The 20,546-nt window shown below is 43.8% G+C and overlaps 2 protein-coding genes, 1 long non-coding RNA gene and 1 other non-coding gene across 5 annotated transcripts in view; 3 read left to right on the forward strand and 1 right to left on the reverse strand.

Moving 5' to 3' along the window:
- Positions 1-20,546, forward strand: part of LOC144697569 (uncharacterized) — a 721,063-nt gene that overhangs the window by 25,619 nt on the left and 674,898 nt on the right. The window lies entirely within an intron of this gene.
- Positions 1-20,546, reverse strand: part of LOC144697492 (uncharacterized) — a 756,645-nt gene that overhangs the window by 17,220 nt on the left and 718,879 nt on the right. The window lies entirely within an intron of this gene.
- Positions 5,569-5,709, forward strand: LOC144698599 (U4 spliceosomal RNA). The gene has a single exon (XR_013580542.1). It is a non-coding gene; the product is annotated as a U4 spliceosomal RNA (small nuclear RNA).
- Positions 6,117-20,546, forward strand: part of LOC144698483 (uncharacterized) — a 169,472-nt gene continuing 155,042 nt past the window's right edge. Inside the window, exon 1 of the mRNA XM_078570424.1 lies at positions 6,117-8,268. The gene's annotated coding sequence lies outside the window, so the exon portion shown is untranslated. The remainder of the gene's footprint in view (positions 8,269-20,546) is intronic.

Raw genomic sequence — 20,546 nt, forward strand, 5'->3', positions numbered from 1 at the left:
CCTCCGCTTTGTAACATGCAGCATTTAGTAGCAGAACACTCTCCGCTCAAAAATAAACAGAAAGAAATATCCTCTTGCATCTTTGAAAACTGCTCTGTATTTTTTTCCATCTGGACCAAATTAATATGAATCTGCAGAACTAAGGTGAATAATGCTTGAATGATAAAAATGAGGAACTGACGCACATTGACACACACAGAGGAACACGCACAGACATATACACCGAGAGTGACAGAGAACAAGGGTTTGTCTCTAAGGAGAGACAAACACCAAGAAAGCAAGCATCACACCAACCTGGCTCCGTTTTTGTTTCATTTCCGACTGCAAGTTTCGTGAATGAACAGAAATTTGAAAACTCCCAAGCGTTTGGATCGATTTGATTCAATGTAACCGATAATTAACTCTGTAGACGCATATATGAGAATAATGAAAAGTGGGAAACCCCAATGGATTTGGGCTCCATCGCCTTAACCACTCGACCACGATCACTGGCCCTATGCACAGGATGATGTTGTTAGTATAAAATCATATATGGCTACAGCAGAGAAAGAGTACATTGGGCCCATCGTGTCCGTGCTGGCTCTGTGGGAGAGCAACTTAACGAATTCCATAATCCCACCTTTTTCCTCACAGCAGTTTATATTGATTCTGTCAATTTGAGCTGGCACTTGTTCGACCTGCTATTCAAGCTGGTCATGTACAACTTTCAATTTCCAAAACCCGCCAACCTCATCACTGTGGCTCCTGTGAAACAGACAAGGGAACACACGGCAGAAATTCATCACTGATGACAGGAGATCTAATTGAGGTACATAATATGCTAAAGGGGGTAGAAAAGTAGAGGTGGAGCGGATGCTTCCCCTTGTGGGCCATTCTAGGACGAGAGGCCATAGTTTCAGGCTAAGGGTGGTAGATTGAAATCAGAGATGAGGAGGAATTACTTTTCTCAAAGGGTCATAAATCAATGGAATTCACTACCTCAGAGTGCAGTGGACGCCGGGACGCTGAATAAATTTAAGCAGGAGAGAGACAGATTTTTAATTCGTAACGGGTTGAAAGGTTATGGGGAGAAGGCGGGAAATTGGAGTTGAGGCCGAAATGAGATCAGGCATGATCGTGTTGAATGGCGGGGCAGGGCCGAGGGGCTGAATTGCCTACTCCTGCTCCTAGTTGTTATTTTCTTATGTAAGGTACATAACAGGCTGATGATAACAGTGCCTGTTTTAAACAGTGAAAGACAATGAAGGATTGGCACCGATAAAAGTGTCCTTCAACTAGCCTGGTTCCAAAATCTCATTCGAGAAATGACAAGAAAACACATTGAATTTGCTCTATGTCTTGAGTTCAAATGAACAGGATACAAGGTAAGAAAATATATTTCGCTGGATTGGGTTATAAAATGGCAGAATGAGCGTGAAAAACAACCATGCTGTTGGGAAATATAAAATTATAGGAAGTTACACTTCTTGGGTTGGTGTGCTGCTTTGAAATAGCGGCTGTGATTGTTTGATCAGGAGTGATATTTCTGCCGGTTTGAACATCAGGCGGAAAAGCTTATCCCTTTACCACCCACATTTAGCCGCGCAGCATCATCCCTTTAGTCAGTTTATTCCTTGTGCCTTGCATCTTATCACTGTCCATCAGTAACAGAAACGGAATGAGGACAACTGCAATTATTGTGGCAACAATCTGAAACTTCAGCTTATTAATACCAGCTTTAGGTATCTTGTAACTCACCTTAGTACATGTTTCCGTGGTGTAATTAGTTACTACATGTAACAATTGTATGAGAGGTCGGTAGATCGAAAACAGCCAAATATTTTCTCTTTTTACCCCCTTGGGTATTGGCTGCCACACAGTTCCAGGCTTTTTTTTGGGTTCTTTCACTGCCAGAAAATATTCCCTAAAATTTGCCAATGCTGCTGTTATCCATGAACTCTTCAGCTAAACAATATCTTGTTTTTTTTTCCCAAATGGCAACTGGAGAAAACGCAGTTGTGATGATACAAATCCAAATTCAAATTCAGAAATGAGGAAGTATAGTTTAGTTCATAGACCGACGAATCTGAGGTTATTCTTCTTAAAGCTGAGAAGGAAAAACAGGAATTGTGATTGAGCTGATTAAAATCATGAAAGGTTCAGATAGAGAAATTAAAGAGAAACTGCTTCAAATGGATGAAGGGTTGATAACCAGATGGCACCGATTTAAGATGAGTATCCGAAGGACCAGAGGCAATAAGATGTTTTATTTAAAATTGAAATTGAGTTATTGGATATCACTGCCTAATAGGATGATGCAAACAGAATGAATTGCAGCCTTGAAAAGGGAAGACGAGAAGGAGGAAAATCTGCAGCAATGTGGGGAAAGGGTGCGGATGTGGAACTGGTTTCACAGCTCTTGCAGACACAGTGGGTCAAGCCGCCTTCTGTGTGGGGAAAGGGTGGGGAAGTGGGACTGGTTGCACTGCCCTTGCAGACACAATGGGTCAAGCCGCCTTCTGTGTGGGGAAAGGGTGGGGAAGTAGGACTGGTTGCACTGCCCTTGCAGACACAGTGGGTCAAGCTGCCTTCTGTGTGGGGAAAGGGTGGGGAAGTGGGACTGGTTGCACTGCCCTTGTAGGCACAGTGGGTCAAACCATCTCCTCCTGTGTTGTACTTTCCTGTGACTCCGCCATTTGATTCACTTCTGAAAGATGGATCAGACCATTTCAGAAAGTTAGAGTCAATTCACTATTAAGCTCTCATCTCACTTTCATCCTTCATTCACTTTCAGCTGCCGAGACTCCAACTGATAGAATTCACTCCCTCAAACTCTCCACCTCTGTCCGCTCTATCTCCATTCCTTTAAGATGCTCCTTAAAACTTAGCCCTTTTACCACATTCCTGGCCACCCATCCTAATATCTCCTTCTGGGTGGGTCACGATCAAACTTTGGGAATGCTTCCTGTGAAGTGCTTTGCGATGTTTTATTGGATTAAGTGTCAATCAGTGAATATTGTTGTTGTTCAGCTCCACACGGTAGGATTGGAGCTGAGGGGACAGAAAGGATCCAGCTCAGTCAGTGGCATTCTGCCTCGTGTGTGGAAAAGAAGCTAGGGAGAAATACTTGAACATTTGGGCTCTATTCCTGAGTTGGATGAGTTGTTTTCTCCATGCAGACTATGAAATGTATTAACAGAGTCAATGATTGAAGCAGAGACCAGGGAAACATAGAAGAACATGTTAAAAAGGTGATGGGATGACAAGGGGAGAAGGAGCGTGGCAGATTGGCGGGTCTGTGGGATTAGGACTAATTCTGTCGGGGAATCTAAACATAGCCTTGTTGGAGGTGACAGTCTGTTTCTGTTTGGTAATATTTCTGAAACTTTTGGATGTCAAAAACGCATCAATGGATAAATGGCAGCATGAAATATTGGGCACAGTAGACAAAGCTTCACTAATAAATTAACCTCCCACTATTGTGAGAACCTATTTGTCATTCACATGGATTGGGATAGACTTTGGTAAACTGAGATGTCATGGGAATGTGTTAATTATTAATATCATCCATGGTGATTCCAGGTTAAATTACCACCAGGAAATTAGTTACTTAGCGCATTTTTTTCTTATTCTAATTTATTTATTTTACTTACTTATTTATTGTTATTTATCAGTCACATGTAGGCCAGACCAGGTGAGGATGGTAAATTTCCTTCCCTAAAGGACATGATTAATCAGATGTGTTTTTACGAAAACTGATGATAGTCTCATTGCTTGTGATTGCAGATTTATTAATTGAATTTAAATTCCACCAGCTGCCGTGGTGGGATTTGAACTTGTGTCCTCAGAGCATAAGCCTGGGCCTCTGGATTACTCGTATGGATGTCCCGGCTTTAGAAAGACAGCTCATCCTGAAAACAGCCCCAACTTTGCATTCAAAATACGAAAACGAACACTAGGTGGTGAGTGCACCAATCATTATAAAACAGACCAGCATTTAACTTCACAAATATGCATAGAGTATTGGAGCCAGCATCCAGAAGTTACGCATCAAACATCACACAACAAATGTCACAACGTGTTACTCATACAAAATCTAAAATAAACAATTCCAGCTACTGACCTGGAGCCTGATATTTACAAACAGTTACAACTATCATCTTAGTTGGATGTCTCCATTTAGAGCAGTGATCTTAAACTCAGAGGCCAGTTTAACAGTTAAATGTTACAAATGTGCCACAGCCTTCAGAGGACACGTGCGCAATAATTAAGAATATCCAGTTAAGATGGGATGGAAGTCACTTCCATTTAATAAAATGTCTTCCTTTGGATTGCATGAAGTCTGCTTAGCACAAAAAAAAATCACCTGGCTCTGAAAGGGGGTGAATATAAAGTTCGAGGTTGCTGATTTAAATTTGATTGCTTTCTTTGCTCGGCTGGAGTCTTCAAGAGATGGGTTGGAAAACACAGGTGGAGCAGCACACACTGGTTAAAAAATTAATTAAATAGATGCGTATTATAACTGCTCATGAATAAATATCATGTTTCAGTAAATTTAAAGTAACATTTTGCTTTCATTTCTCCTCTTAATATATTTGAGCCAAGTTTAATTATTGGCTCTGAAAGGTTGTATCATAATTACAACACTGTGGGTGTACCTACACCACAAGGACTGCAGCTGTTCAAGAAGGCAGCTCACTGCCACCTTCTCAAGGGCAAGTAGGAATTGGCAATAAATGCTGTCTCACATTCTGTGCATGGATACACAAAACTGAAAAACTACTAATCATAAATTGAAAACAAGGCTGGAATCAATTGAAATACAGATCTGTAAAAATAATAACTGCAGAAGATGAATCTTGAAATTTAAAAGTATAAAAACAAAGCTGGAAATGTTCAGCAGCATCAGCAGCTGGGGGGTGCGTGATTCATCAGAACTGCTCTGTCCAGTTCCCAACAATGTGTCAACATGAAGCAGGAAACTCTCTTCTCCCCGCTCCCACTCCCCCTCACTGAGTCTGAACTGGGTACAATGTGTCAACATGAAGCAGAAAACTCTCTCCTTCCTGCTCCCACTGCCCCTCACTGAGCCTGAACTGGGTACAATGTGTCAACATGAAGCAGAAAGCTCGCCTCTCTCAGTTCCCACTGCCCCTCACTGAGCCTGAATTGGGTACAATGCACAAGGAGCCATTACTGTGTCCAGAGTTTTCTGAAATTATTATTTATAAATAGCGTTCAAAGTAGTGTTACTATTAGTTATGTTAGAGTGGGTTAACACAACCGTTTCAACTACCCTCTGGGGAGCTTGGACACGTGCTCCCTGCAGACAGGGCATCATTTCACTTCACAAGGTATCATAAGGAGGATTAGCGTACTCCCATCCCATAAGCCTTTCCTTCTCATTTCAACATTCTGGCTGATAAATAATGTTTCAATCTGCTGATATAATTTTAGAAAATAAGTTATAACTAATAAACTCAATCCCAGGCGAGAATGTGCAATGCGCTGAAATCAATTCATTTTGCTCACCACAAGTGTGAACAGTTTGCGTTTGCTAGACCACCACTTGTCCGGGGAGACTCCATTAGCTTTATGCAGTGGCAGTATTATAGCCAATGAGGTTTAACTGAGGTGTAATTATTGCTTATTGAAAACTTTTCCCAATACCCCACGATGGTGACTTGCAACAAAGTCAGTATTAGCAATTTTTGGTAGTCTCTTTGGAGACTTTACATATGTGAAAAGATAGTGAAATAAGCCCAGAGGATTCTGTTAATATTCAGCAGGCAAGGCAGCATCTGTGAAAAGGTGAGTTTTCAGTATTTATTGGTTGTATTGATTGAACTCTGTCAGTGCTGGGGTTACTAATGCTGTTTAGACATATTCATGAAATTGATTCGGTAACACTTGTATCACTAAATATTTTCTAACCATTTACACGTTGCTGCATTTACCTGAGTGAGGGTTCAATGCGAGTGTTGCTACTTTCATTGATTTATGAATCTGTTCCCCTGCTGCCATTTAGCTTCTAATTAGAAAACAATTACATCTCCCATGTACTTACATCTAACCCATTAGAAACCTAGAAAGTTATTGTATTCAAACAAACCCATCAACTATTCGCTCTTCCTCAGCTCTGTAGTGAGATAGGGAAAAGTAGAAAGCAGCAATTATTTGCTCTCCAACCGTCAGCAGGGGAAATTGGCAATTGCAGTTTCAGTCAGTGGGTTCCTGCCCTTCTCTGGGATGCAGATACTGCAACAGGGGCGAAATCTCCCGCTGCACCAAGCATGGGCTCAGGAAATCGCAGGTAGATGATATCCCATTCACAAAAACCCGAGCAGTATTTACAGAATACAAGAGTGAGCTAGTCACATATAAAAGTAACACGCCACTTTCTAAATCTTTTCATTGGATGTTTTCATTTCATCTTACGTTCTGCTCGTGGGAAAATGGCTGAAAGAGAGGTTGGGAAATAACAGCTTGAAACCATAGTCCTTTCTCCCACTTCAATACTGATCCTTCCAACATACAGGCATTTGGGGGAAATGATGAGTTTGAAGTCTCAGATTAGCTCTCTCGTTATATAATTAGATGGATCTAGAAGCACTGGAGGAAGTGCAAGAAAGGTTTACTGGAATTATGCTAAAATTGGAAATTTATCTCATTCAAAAGAGATTGAACAGGTTAAAAAGCCTTTCTGTGGAGAAAAGGGTGAGGGATGACCTCAGCAAGGCCATTAATTTTAGAAAAGGATTTGGAAGATATTTCCACTTGCGGATAGACAAGAATCAACATAAATTAGTCACCAATAAATCCAATGTCCATTTCAGAGGCAACGTCTTTAACCAGAGATGAAAACAGAAAATGATGGAAATACTCAGCATATCTGGGAATTTCTGTGGATTGAGAACCAGAGTTATGTTTTCAGGCCTGTGCACTGATTCAGTACAGTTCTGCTGAAAAGTCACAGACCTGATATGAAAACTATGTTTCTCTCTCCACAGATGCTACCAGAGCTGTTTTAGTTCCAAAATATTGTGTTTTATTTCAGAGTTATAGCATCGCCTTTCTCTTCTCTTTTCTTTGAGTAGAATATAGAACTCATTGCCAGAAGGATTAGAGATCCAAGTCTGAGCTGGACAATCCTGGGTAAAGTCACACTGCAAAAACATCATTCACCATCTGAATGTGGAAATGGGTTCCCTCGATCACCTCATTCATTGCAGTCACATCTGATGGAGAAAACTCTGCGAAGGGATTTTCTCAGTTTGACCACCTGTTAACAATCCAGCTTTAAAAGTTCAAAGGATTTAAGTCGCAACAGTCACGTTCTGACTGACAAGACAGAGTTTAAATGCCCGGCGTATGGAAGGAGAAATCACTTCTTCACCCGGACTGCTGTGAATCCAGTGAATTCACCTGGAACTGTTGGGGTTTGTTCTATTATTAATTACACCCAGGACAGAAATATGGTGGAAGCCCGTGTAATTTGACTGTTTTATTAATCGAATTAATAATTTTAAATGTTCTCTCCAAGCGTCCGATCATCATCGGAACATGAAACATGATTTTACATACAAGAATATCGCTCTCCAATGGCGGACCTTTCACCCAGCATTCAGAGCGGGACAGAAGGTGTCCTATCCAGAACGCCATTGCCTTGTGCATGCGCATAGCTGAGTGTGATTGGCACCTGCGCATTGCGGTCTCCTATTTGAGCATGCGCAGTGCTATCCTGAGACCGGAGCCGGAGAGAAAATGGCGACTGCGGTAGAATAACAGATTTAGTGGGTGGGCGAGAGGAGTGGAGCCAGCGGAGCGGGCAGGGAGCCTTAATAAACGCTTGGTGCAGGCCGCATACCCTTAATATGAAATTACCGGTCCCGTTTTGCAGCGAACAGACCGGAAATGGCTGGGACTCTCCCTCTGCTTGGCCCGGGGGAGCGGCTGTGTAGCAGGGCGCATGCGCGGTCATCCTGGTCCAGATAGCAGGAGGAGAGAATATTGTGCATTTCTATCCAGGACTGACAGGGATGGATTTTGGAAACTCCTTTTACAGGGGGTTAGAAGGGGAGGATTTACACAAAGCAAACTCAAACCAAGAGAAATGTTTGTCTCTTCGCAATTTGTATCCTGGACTGACAGTGATGGGTTTTTTTAATAATCTTTTTACAGGATGTTGAATGGGAAGGATTTGCAGACGGGAAACTCAAACCAACATCACATCTAGACCTGACAGAGTCATTCGATTCATCAGGACCTGAATATTAATAGCCTCTGAGCGTAAGCTCCACTCAATCACTCATTGGGTAAAATTTTTTCCTCACAGGCCCCCTGTAGATATTGCCTCAAATCTTCAATCTATGTCTGTAATCCTTTTACGATCAACTAATGTGAACATCTTTATCTTATCTCAACCTATCATAAACTTGTACACCTCCATAAAATCTCCCCTCAATCCACTTTGCTCCAAGGAGAACATCCCCAGTTTCTCCAAACTAACCTTACAACTAAAATCCCTCATCCCTTACCCATTTTGGTAAATCTCCTCACCCTCTCACATTCTTCATAATGTGTGGTGATCACTAGTTTGCACAGACCCAGATGTTCTGTGTCTGTGACATCATCACACATCGACAATTACACTGTGACATCACCTGGCTCCCAGGGTATTTCCTCAACTGGGAGATTTATCTCTGACGCCAGTATTTCTGATATCTTTCCAGCTGCAGGCTCCAGCAGGAGATTTTAAATTTAAAAACTGTAATTGTTTCAGAGTTGAGTATATTTGACTATTCATCAACAGTTTAGAGCTTTTAGTACTGTACTCTGTTGTCTATGAGAGGTTTCATGGCTCTGGGGCTGGTGTGACTCCTTTACTGTGGATCTGAATCCATGTCCATCTATTGCTCTGTTTCATCCTCTGCCCTTCCTGATCACCTCTCTGCCATTGTCTAACTTTCTCTGTCTCTAATAATGGGTGTATTTTAACTACGTTTAGGATTTTAATGTTTCTTCTGCCAACTGTGTCTAAATGAGGTTTCCACTGCTGCCCGTCCCCTGACCATGTGCTGCTGGCTCACCAGCTTTATCTTCCCACAGTATCTTTCAGGAATTGTTTTCCCAGCGCTACAGTCCATTTCTCTTGCGCTTTAGTGCCTATGTTGACCATCAAATTCTGCCCACCCTGAAATGGTAACTAATTAATTCTATTGTGTAATGGAACGTACCAAGGTGTTTCACGGGAGTGTTAGAAAGCAACATTTGACACTGAGCCACATGAAGAGATATTAGGGCAGATGGACAAAAGTTTACTCAAAGAGGTAGGTTTTATGGATTATCTTAAGGGAGGAAAGTGAGATGGAGAGGTTTAGGGAGGAAATTCCAGAGCTTGTGGCCTTGGCAGCTGCTGGGGGAGACATGAAAGGTGGAGCAGTTAAAATCAGGAATGCTGAGCAGGTCGGAATTAAAGAAGTGTAGATATCTCGGAGGGTTGTGAGGCTGGAGGAGATTACAGAGGTAGGGAGGGAGAGACCATGGAGAGATTTGAAAACGAGGATGAGAAATTTAAAATTGAGGTTCTCCTTAACCTAGAGGCTTTGTAAGTCGGTGAATACAGGGGTGATGGGTGAACAAGACTTGGTGCGAGTGAGCAGAGTTTTGGATTACATGGAGGCTGAATGTGGGAGGCCGGCCGGGAGTGTGTTCGGGGAGTTAAGTCTAGATGGAACAAAGGAATGGATGACAGGTTGAGCAGTTACATAAAGGGATATGTGGGATAGTTTGGGAAAAGACGAACGGATTGTATGGTGGAGCAGAATGGGCTGAATGGCCTACTCCTGCTCCTATGTTCCTATGCATAGTCTGGTTAGCCTCAGACAGTTGTCAGTAAGAGGGATGGAGCCGGTGGTCAGGGAGTGGAGTTTGTAGCGGGGACTGAAGACAATGGCTTCAGTCTTCCCAATATTTAAACGGAGGAAATTTCTGTTGATCCAGACAAGTCAGGAAGGTGTGTGACTTGGAAGGGATCTTGGAGATGATGGTGTTCACAAACACCTGCAAGTAGAGCTGGATAGAGGGCCCATGATAGGTGGAGATAACCAAAAGATGTCACAGACAAAAGGACAAAGAGGTGTTGAAGGTGGTGATATTATCTAAGGAATGTGCTAATAAAGGGTAGAAAGCAGGACAAGCAAGGTACAGATAGCAGACCAGTTAGGAGCCGGTTTGAATTAGGATGGGTGTTGAATGGGGGTCTTTTTGCTGTATCAGTTTTGAGCTGGAGTAGAGCTGGAGGAGAAGCTGCTGGGGTTAACACCGAGGACTTTGGAAACCAGTCGGGCCCAGCAATTTCCAATGTGAGGCTGTGACGGGAGGTAGATTCTGGGGGTGATCGAGTTGCTAAACGGACACTGTCCATTCAACTTAAGAGTGTTGTTTTGGTAACAAGTATTTTTATAGTGCCCTTTTATCAGAGCTTTATTGTTAACTCCATTCTTGCTATTTGGTGTCACTAACAAGAGCAGCAGATATTGTCAATCCGCAGTTGTGTGTTGGTCAGGTGTTGGTGGGCCTTCTTCCTGAACCGCTGCAGTCACTGTGGTGAAGGTGTTCCCACAATGCTATGATAAAAGCAAAATACTGTGAATGCTGGAAATCTAAAAGAAAAACAGAAAATGCTGGAAGACAACAGCGGGTCTAGCAGCATCTGTAGTTGACGCTTCAAATCCGTATGACCCTTCTTCAGAGCTCAAGAAAAGTGAAATGTGATGAAATTTATACTGTTTAAGTGGTGGTGGTGGGGGTGGGGGGGGGGAGGAGGGGAGGAGGTGGGGGGGAGGAGGGAAGGAGGTGTGGGGATGGAGGAGGGGGGGAGGGAGGAGGGGGGAGGGGGGTTGGGTGTGGCAGTGGTGGGCCAGATGGAACTGGATGGATCACTGACTGATGATGATGATATATGTCCAAATCAATAACAAGCTGCATTTATATAGCATGCTGAACATAATAAAACGTTCCAAAGTATATTGAAATATTTAACACTGAAGCACATCAGGAGATATCACGGCAGATGATCAACAGCTTGGTCAAAGAGGTAGGTTTTAAGGAGAGTCTTAAGGATGAGGGGGAGACAGAGAGGTCTAAATAAGGAATTCCAGAGCTTATGGCCTGGGGAGCTGAAGGCACCGCTACCAATGGTGGGTCAATTGAAGTCAGGGATGCTCAATAGGCCAGAATTGGATGAGCCCAGATATCTGGGAGGGATGTCGATTTGAGGGTATTCTAGAGATAGTGAGGGGCTGAGGTCACTGAGGGATTTGAAAACAAGGATGAGAATTTGAACATTGATGTGTTGCTTAACCAGGAGCCTATGTAGCTCAGTGAGAACAAGAGCATTGGATGAATGAGACTTACTGCAAGCAAGGACACCAGAAGCAAAGTTTTGAATGACCCCATCTTTATATGAACAGCTAGGAATTGTCCAGTTTAGAGGGAAGAAATGAATGGATGAGTTTCAGAACAGATGAACTGAGTCAGGCATGAAGTTAGGCAAAGTTACTGAGATGGAAACAGGCAGAATTAGTGATAAGTATTCAGAAGCTCAACTTGGGATGAAATATGACACCAAGATTGTGAACAGCCTGGATCAGCCTCAAAGTTGTCAGAGAGATGGATGGCATTGATGGATAGGAAGTGAAGACAATGGCTTCAATCTTCCCAACATTTAAATGGAGGAAACTTCTGTTCATCCAGTACTGGATGTCAGACAAGCCAAGATGGTGTGTGACTTGGAGGGGAACTTGGAGGTGATGGTGTTCACAGACACCTGTTCGCCTGGTCCTTCTAAGTGGTGGAGAATGAGTGTTTGGGAGATTTTGATAGAATTGCAGATGCATAAAACTCCTATCCTTCACCCCCTGCCTCTCCTATCTCCCTCTCTATTCCCCCAGGTAGATGCTGGTGTTTTGTATAGTCCCTGAGCAGTTGGCAGGTTCCCTTCCCTGAAGGACATTAGTGAACCAGTTGGGTTTTTATGACAATCCAGCAGTTTTCATGGTCACTTTTTTCCTGGTACCGGCCCCACAAATTCCCAGATTCATTCAGCTCAATTTCACAACCTGTTCTTGTGTTATTGGGGGTTCCCTCTCATTCACTTTTGTCTGTTTAAACTATTTCCCCAGGATATTCAGTCGGGAAACCCAACATTTCATCAGATCTGACCGTGTCGCACAATTTGTCATAACCTTAATTTCATCGGATTTTAAGCATGAAAGATAAAAGCGCGTTTCACAGTGGGGAGAAACCGTACACGTGCTCTGTGTGTGGACAAGGTTTCAGCCAATCATCCGATCTGTCAAAACACAAGCACAGTCACACTGGAGAGAATCCATGGAAATGTGGGGACTGTGGGAAAGGATTCAATTATCCATCCCAGCTGGAAACTCATCGGCGCACACACACTGGGGAGAGGCCGTTCACCTGCTCCAAGTGTGGGAAGGGATTCACTCAGTTATCCAACCTGCTGACATATCAGCGAGTTCACACTGGGGAGAGGCCTTTCACCTGCTCCGAGTGTGGGAAAGGATTCACTCAGTTATCCAACCTGCTGACACACCAGCGAGTTCACACTGGGGAGAGACCGTTCACCTGCTCACAAAGTGGGAAGGGTTTCATTCATTCATCCCACTTGTTGAGACACTAATGAATTCACACTGAGGAGAGGCCATTGAGCTGTGGGAAGGGATTCACCTGGTCATCCCAACTGATGAGACGCCAGTGAGTTCACAAATAACAAACAGGATTTTGCTGTTAAACACATCCAGGACTGAACCATGTTCAATGGAGTCTGTTTCTGCTGATGTTAATAAACTCCAGCCCAGTTACAGGGGCTAAAATTCTGGATCAGGTCAATAAAATACCTTTGCATTAAATACAGCATTTCGAGTCTTGTTAATGTCTCTAACACAAGTTAGTTCCTTTTGAAGGGCTCTCCCTCTTGCCTGTCTCCTCCATCCTCACCTCCAATAACAAGTGTGAGCAGCTCATGGAGTTTCTTTGTTACTAAGATTGGGACAATCTGATCAGCTGCCTCTGCTGCTTCCCTCCCTTCCACTCGCCCACCGGAACAAACTGTCTCGATAACGTTCCTCCTTGTCCAAGCCGCGAACTCACATCTTTCTTTAGTTTCTTTCCCATCCTCCATCCTGCTTTCTCAGTGGTCATCTTGTCCATGAGACACACCTCCTGCTCCATTGACCCTATTCCCACAAAGCTGCTGATCCCCCAACTTCCCCATGTTGACTGATATTGTTCACGGTTCTCTCTCTTCTGGTACTATCCCTCTCTACTTCAAATCATCACCCTTTCCTCAAAAAACAAATACTTGACTCTACTGTCCTGGCAAAGTATTGACCCATCTTCAACCCTCAATTCCTCTACAAACTTCTTGAACATGTTCACACCTCCCAAACCCATGTCTGTCTTTCCAAGAACTCTCTGTCTGAATCCCTCCAATGAGGTTTCGGCCCTGCCACTGTACTGAAACAGCTCTGATCAAAGCCACTAATGACATCCTATGTGGCTGTGACAAAGGTAAATTATCTCATCTCGTTCTTCTCGATCTGTCTGCAGCCTTTGACAAGGTTGACCACACCATTCTGCTCCAACACCTCTCCACTGTTGTCCAGCTGGGTGGAGCTGCCCTCTCCTGGTTCCATGCTTCTCTATCTAATCATAGCCAGGGATTCACTTGGAATGTCTTCCCTTCCCACTCCCAAAGTTAGCTCTGGTGTCCCCAAAGGATCCAGCCTTGGCCTCCTCTTATTTTTCATCAACATGCTCCCCACAACGACATCATCTGAAAACACAGTGTCAGTTATCACATGTACACTGACAGTGCCCAGCTCTACCTCACCACCACCTCTCTCCACTTCTCCACTATGGTTAACTTATCAGACTGTTTGTCTGATATCCGGTGGTGGATGTGCAGAAATTTCCCTCAATTCAATATTGGGAAGATTGAAGCCATTATTTTCATTCCCTAGCTACCAGCGCCATTCCTTATCCCATTTCTATCAGGTCATCTCTCAGCTTCTAGAGAAAAGAGCTTCAGGCTGTTCAGCCTTTCCTGGTGATTATAACCTATCCGTTCCTGTAACATTTGTGATTGAACTTTTATTTTCCTGTTCATTGCGACATCCAACGGCAGCATAAACAGTTCCCCATGTCCGAGGGATTTCAGTTTGGACTATTTGTATTTACAAATTCATTCTCTTAAGGTGTCCATTGCCTTAACCACTTGATCACAAGGATTCGGTGTCTGTCTGTTTAAATGTTGCTCAGTGACAATTTCCATCATCCTCCACTTTGTGCCTTTTGAGCATTTAGAAGCTGATATGTCTCCGATCAAAAAATAAAACAGAAATAAACCTCCTCTTGCATCTTTTAAAACTGCTCTTCATTGTTCCTGTGCCATTTAATATAAAGCCATAAAGGTAATGTGGATATTTGGATTGCAAAATGGGGAACAACCACATTGACACGCACACAGGAACACACACAGACATATACACTGAGAGTTACAGAGGCCTAAGGAGAGACAAACACCCAGAAAGCAAGCATAACACCAACCTGGCACCGTTTTTGTTCCATTTCAGGCTGCAACTCCTGTGAATGTTTGCAGACGACTGGAAGTTGGAGAACGCTGGAGGTTTTTGGATGGTTTTTATTCAATTTAACCGATAATTAATTCTGCAGGCACACAGTAAAATTCAGGAATGATACAAAGAGTAGTTGGCAGGATTCCAGCCTACCTGCATTCACAACCTGTCACCTTAACCACTCCACTGTGAACACAGGAGCTGCACTGATGTCACTGCTGTTTTTATAAAATCATAGACTGCTGCATCAGACGGTCATTCATCATGTTGTTCACATGCCGACTCTCTGGAAGAGCAACTCAATAACTGTAATTCCACACCCCGCCTTTTCCCCACAGCAACTCATATTTATGTTGTCTCTCCTCGTTCTTCGTATCGAAAAAAAGGTACACTCCACTGGATTTAATGTGAGCTGGCATCTGTTTGTCCGAATGAAGCTGCTGCGGTTCCCAAATCAGAGATCAGCAGGATGTTTTGTGGTGCTGGGATTCAAACCCAAGTTTCCATAGAAACTTGGAGTTGCAATGGAGCTCCTTAGACTGTTCGACCACACAACCATATTGATACAGTTTGTTAATCATGTCATTCACTGGTATTGCCACTGAATGTGAACAAAGTCAAATGAGTAGGCAAAATTCTGCGGATGCTGGAAATCTGAAACATTAACAAAAGATGCTGGAAATACTCAGCAGCTCTGAGAGCATCTGTGGAGAGAAAGACAGAGTTAACACTTCGAGTCCGTATGGCTCTTAAGAAGAATCATATGGAATTGAAACGTTAACTCTGTCTTTCTCCCAACAGATGCTGTTGGACCTGCTGAGTTTTTCCAGCATTTCTTGTTTTTGTTTCAAAGGAGTAGGAAGGGGTCATTTGGAACCTCAAACCTGCTCCGTCAGTTAATCAGATCATCCTGCACTTTGTATCAAACAGAAATCATCTCCACTCAAAAACACAAAGATCTGCAGTGAAGGGTCGGCACCATTTAAACTGTCATTCAACTGGTCTGGTTCAAAATCTCCTGCTGGAAATGACAAGAAAACCTCTCACTGAATTCACACCGGGTCTTGACTTCAAAAGGTCAGGACACAAGGTAACAATGCACCATTCGATAGAAAGGGTTATGAAATGGCAGGATGACTGGGAAAGAGCATCCGCGGCTTTGGGGAACATAAAATGACATTAAGTTACAGCAAAGAAAGAGGCCATGCGGCCTGGAATGCTGCTTTCAAAAAGCAGTTGTGATTGGTTGATCAGGAGTGATATTTGTGCCACTTTAAACAGCCGGCAATAAAATCTGTTCCATTAGCCTTGTACCAACACCTCTGTAGTCAGTTCATGTCTCAGGCCTTACAATCTGAGAGGTGATTGTGCAGTGGTATTGTGTCTGGAGTCGGGGTCAAAACCCACCACGGAATTTGAATTTTAATTTTAAAAAAAATCTGGAATTAAAAGTCTGATGAGGACCATGAAACCATTGTTAATTGTTGTAAAAACCCATCCGGTTCACTAATGTCCTTTAGGGGGAGGAAATCTGCCGACATGACTCCACAGCAATGTCCCCTGAGGTGGCCTAGCAAGACACATAGTTATATCAAACTGCTACAAAGTCTCAAAAAAGGAATGAAGCTGGACAGACCACCCAGCATCGACCTAGGTACTGGAAACGACAATGGCAAACTCAGCCATGTCGACCCTGCAAAGTCCTCCTTACTAACATCTGGGGGCGAGTGTCAAAAGAGCTGTCTCCACTGACTAGTCAAGCAACAGTCATCCTCACAGAATCATACCTCACAGATAATGTCCCAGACACCACCACACTAGCAGAGGTGGCAGCACAGTGGCGTACAGTCGGGAGGGAGTTGCCTTTGGAGTCCTCAACATCGTTTGTGGGTCTCATGGCATCAGGTCAAACATGGGCAAGGAAACCTCCTGCTGATTACCACATACTGCCATCCCTCCCTGATGGATCAGTGCTGCTCAATGTTGCACACCACGCGGAGGAAGCACTGAGGGTGGCAATGGTGCAGAATGTACTCTGGAAAGGGGACTTCAATCACCAAGAGTGGCTCGGTAGCACCACTCCTGACCGAGCTGGCTGAGTGCTAAAGGATATAGCTGCTAGACTGGGTCTGCAGCAGGTGGTGAGGGAACCAACAAGAGGGAAAAACATACTTGACCTCATCCTCACCAACCCGCCTGCCGCAGACATATCTGTCTATGACAGTGTTGGTAGGAGTGACCACCGCACAGTCGTTATGCAGACAAAGTACCTCCTTCACATAGAGGATACCCCCCATCGTGTTTTGTGGCACTACCACCGTGCTAAATGGGATCAATTTCGAAAAGATCTAGCAACTCAAGACTGGGCATCCAGGAGGTGCTGTGGAGCCAGCACTTTGCACTGAAAAATCTACTGAACTCCATCTTAAACCTATTCAGCAACTGAACATCCACAGCTCTCTGGGTTAGAACCTTCCAAAGATTCACAACCCTTTGCGTAAAGAAATTCTTCCCTATCTCATTCCGAAATGATCGACCCCTTATTCCGAAAGTGTAATCCCCATGTTCTAGATTCCCAGCCAGAGGGGAAACATTTTCTCAGCATCTACCCTCCAGGCCCCTTAAGAATATTCCATGTTTCAGTGAGATCCCCTCTCATTCTTCTAAACTGCATTGATTATCGGCCCAGTCTCCTCAATTTCTCCTCATTGGACAATCTCCTCATCCCAGGAACTAGTCTTGTGAAGAGTTGTTTCACTCCCTCTGGGGCAAGTATGTCATTCCTTCGATAGGGAGACCAAAACTGCACACAGTATCCAGCTGAAGCCTCACCGCTGCCCTGTCAAATTATAATAAGATTTTTTTGCTCGTGTACTCCAATCCCTTTGGAATAAAAGCTATCAAACCATTTCCCTTCTTAACTGCTTGCTGGATCTGCATGTTAACTTCCTGTGATTCATGTTTGAGGAACCGAGCTCCCTCTGAATGCAAACATTTCCCAGTCTCACTATTCAAAAACATTCTGCTTTGTTTTTAATTCCCCTCCCAAAGTGGATAAGTTCACCACATTGTAATCCATCTGCCATGTCCTTACCCACACACCCAGCCTGTCTCCATCCCTCTGCAGATTCTGTGTCTTCACTGCTCACTTTCCGACCTAAGTTGGTATCATCAGCAAACCTGGATGTGTTACACTCAGTCATCCAAGTCATTAATATCGATTGTAAATAACTGATTCCCAATTACTGATCCATGTGGTATTCTGCTAGTTACAGTCTGCCAACACAAAAATGTCCCATTTATTCCTACTCTCCAAGTTCTGCCCTTTAACCAATCCTCAATCCAAACTAAGATATTACCCCAATCACATAAAACCTAATTTTGTGTAATGACCTCTTGTGAGGCTCTTTGTCAAATGCTTTTCAAAAATCCAAATACACGACATCCGCTGTTTTCCCTGTTATCCACCTTACTCATTACACCGTCAAAAAACTCCACACAGATTGTCAAACATGATTTCACTTTCAGAAATCTGTACCGACTCTGCTTAATCAGTTAATGGTTTTCTAAATGCCCAGTTACCACATCCCGAATAATAGATTCCAGCATTTTGCCAATAACTGACATTCCGCTATCTGGCCAAAACTTCCCCATTTCTCTCTTCCCCATTTCTGGAATAGTGAGGCTATGTTTGCTTACTTCCAATCCTTGGGAATAGTTCCAGAATCTAAGGATTTCTGGAAGATCAAATCCAATGTATCCACCATGTTCTGTTCCCTGTGGAGATCAATGAACCAAATGAACCAAATTTACCGAACAACCCCAACAAGAAAACCAATGGACAAGATTTCATTTCTTATTCCTTTTACTTTAACAATCAATCCAAAATCAAGATCAATGAAATATGAATGAAAAGGCAGATTGTAGTCAGTGTTAAGTATAAATTACACATTAAACAGCAGAAGAAACAAAGTAAGTTCTCAAGGGTTTTCTAGGCAGTCCACTCACACAACTCTTCCCCTCCTCTGCTCTCTCTGTGTGGATGAGGTGTTAACCGATTGTCCAATCTGGAGAGAGGAAAGGAAACCCGTCCAAGGGGAGACCACAGAGAAACTAGAAGAGACGTGAATTCAGGCCTAAAACAGGAGAACGTTAGAGCCTGTTTCTCCCGGTGGGTTAGTTGAAGGGAGGGAAGCAGCAGAGGCAGCTGATCGGATTGTCTCAATCTTAGTGACAAAGAAGCTCCATGAGCTCCCCACGCTTGTTGTTGGAGGTGAGGATGGAGGAGACAGGGGAGAGGCAATCACTGTAGCTGTTTGCAAATTCACTGGTATCTCAGCAGGTGGGATAACCGAATGAATCCCTTCCCACACCCTGAGCAGGTGAACGGCCTCTCCCCAGTGTGAACTCGCTGGTGTTCAGTGAGTTGAGAAGATCGCCTGAACCCAGTGCCATAGTGAGAGCACCTCTCGCCAGTGTGAACATGTTGATGGGACATCAGCTCCCCGGAATTTTTATAGCACTTCCCGCAGTCTGGACATGTAAAAGGTCTCTCATCAGTCTGAAGTTGCTGGTGTGGCAGCAGACAGGATGACTGAGTGAATCCCTTCCCACACACAGAGCAGGTGAACGGCCTCTCCCCAGTGTGAACTCGCTGGTGTGTCAGCAAGTTGGATAATTGAATGAATCCCTTCCCACACTCGGAGCAGGTGAACAGTCTCTCCCCAGTGTGAACTCGCTGGTGTTTCAGCAGGTCAGATTTTTCAGCTCAGACAGGCCATTGAATTCCTTCCCACAGTCCCCACATTTCCACAGTTTCTGCGCAGTGTGAACAGTGTTTTTTGTTTCCATGTTCAAAGGCCGATGATATTTAGGTCCTGATGAATCGAATGACTCTTTGTCAGATTCTGTGACACTTGGTTTCAGTTTCCTGACTGCATGTCCTCCCTTTGCAATCTGCTAGAAAAATTAATTTAAAACAAGAGAAAGGAAATATGAGAGAGAACCCACAAAAACACAGAGGCAGGTTGTGAAATTGAGCTGAATGAATCTGGGAATTTGTGGGGCCGGTACGAGGACAAAGTGACCATGAAAACTGCTGGATTGTCATAAAAACCCAACTGGTTCACTAATGTCCTTCAGGGAAGGGAACCTGCCACCCGGTCTGGGCCTACACAAGACTCTGGCTTCTACTGGAGGAGAGAAAGAGAGAGAGAGAGCGAGAGAGAAAGAGAGAGTGAGAGAGAGATGGGGGAGGGGGGATGGGAGAGAGAGCCAGAAAGAGAGAGAGAGGTGGAGGAGAGGAAAAAGGAGATGCAATTCATCCATTTGCAACTCAAGCAGAATCACAGAATCGTCTGAACCCACAACCCCCACCAACTAGTAGCACAACAGCAGCTGGTGCAGGAAAACCATCATCTCCAAGACACACACCAACGAGTTCACACTGGGGATAGACCGTTCACCTTATCCATGTGTAAGAAGGGATTTAACTGATCATTGAAACCCTCATAGGAGGTCATGTATGTTGGCAGAAGGGACAGAGAGGGGCAATAGAGATTAATGGCAGAGTTCTAAAGAGTGTGCAGGGAGAGAGGGAGCTGGGACTTCATGTGTGGAGATCTTTGAAGGTGACAGCACAGATTAAGAGAGTAGTTAGCAAAGCAAATTGGATCTTGAGCTTCATAAATGGTGATATTGAGTCCAAAAGCAAGGAAACTGTGCTGAATCTTTATAAACCTCTGGTTCAATCACAACTTGAGTATTGCATCCACTTCTGGTGACCAAGCCTTAGGAAGGAGGCATGATCGGGAAATTTGCAGATGACACAAGAATTGGCCGTGTAGTTGACAGTGAAGGGGACAACTGTTGTCTCCAGAATGATATCAATCTTCTGGTTGAGTG

This window comes from Cetorhinus maximus, chromosome 23 (genome assembly GCF_964194155.1).
Source record: "Cetorhinus maximus chromosome 23, sCetMax3.hap1.1, whole genome shotgun sequence".
Taxonomy (NCBI): domain Eukaryota; kingdom Metazoa; phylum Chordata; class Chondrichthyes; order Lamniformes; family Cetorhinidae; genus Cetorhinus; species Cetorhinus maximus.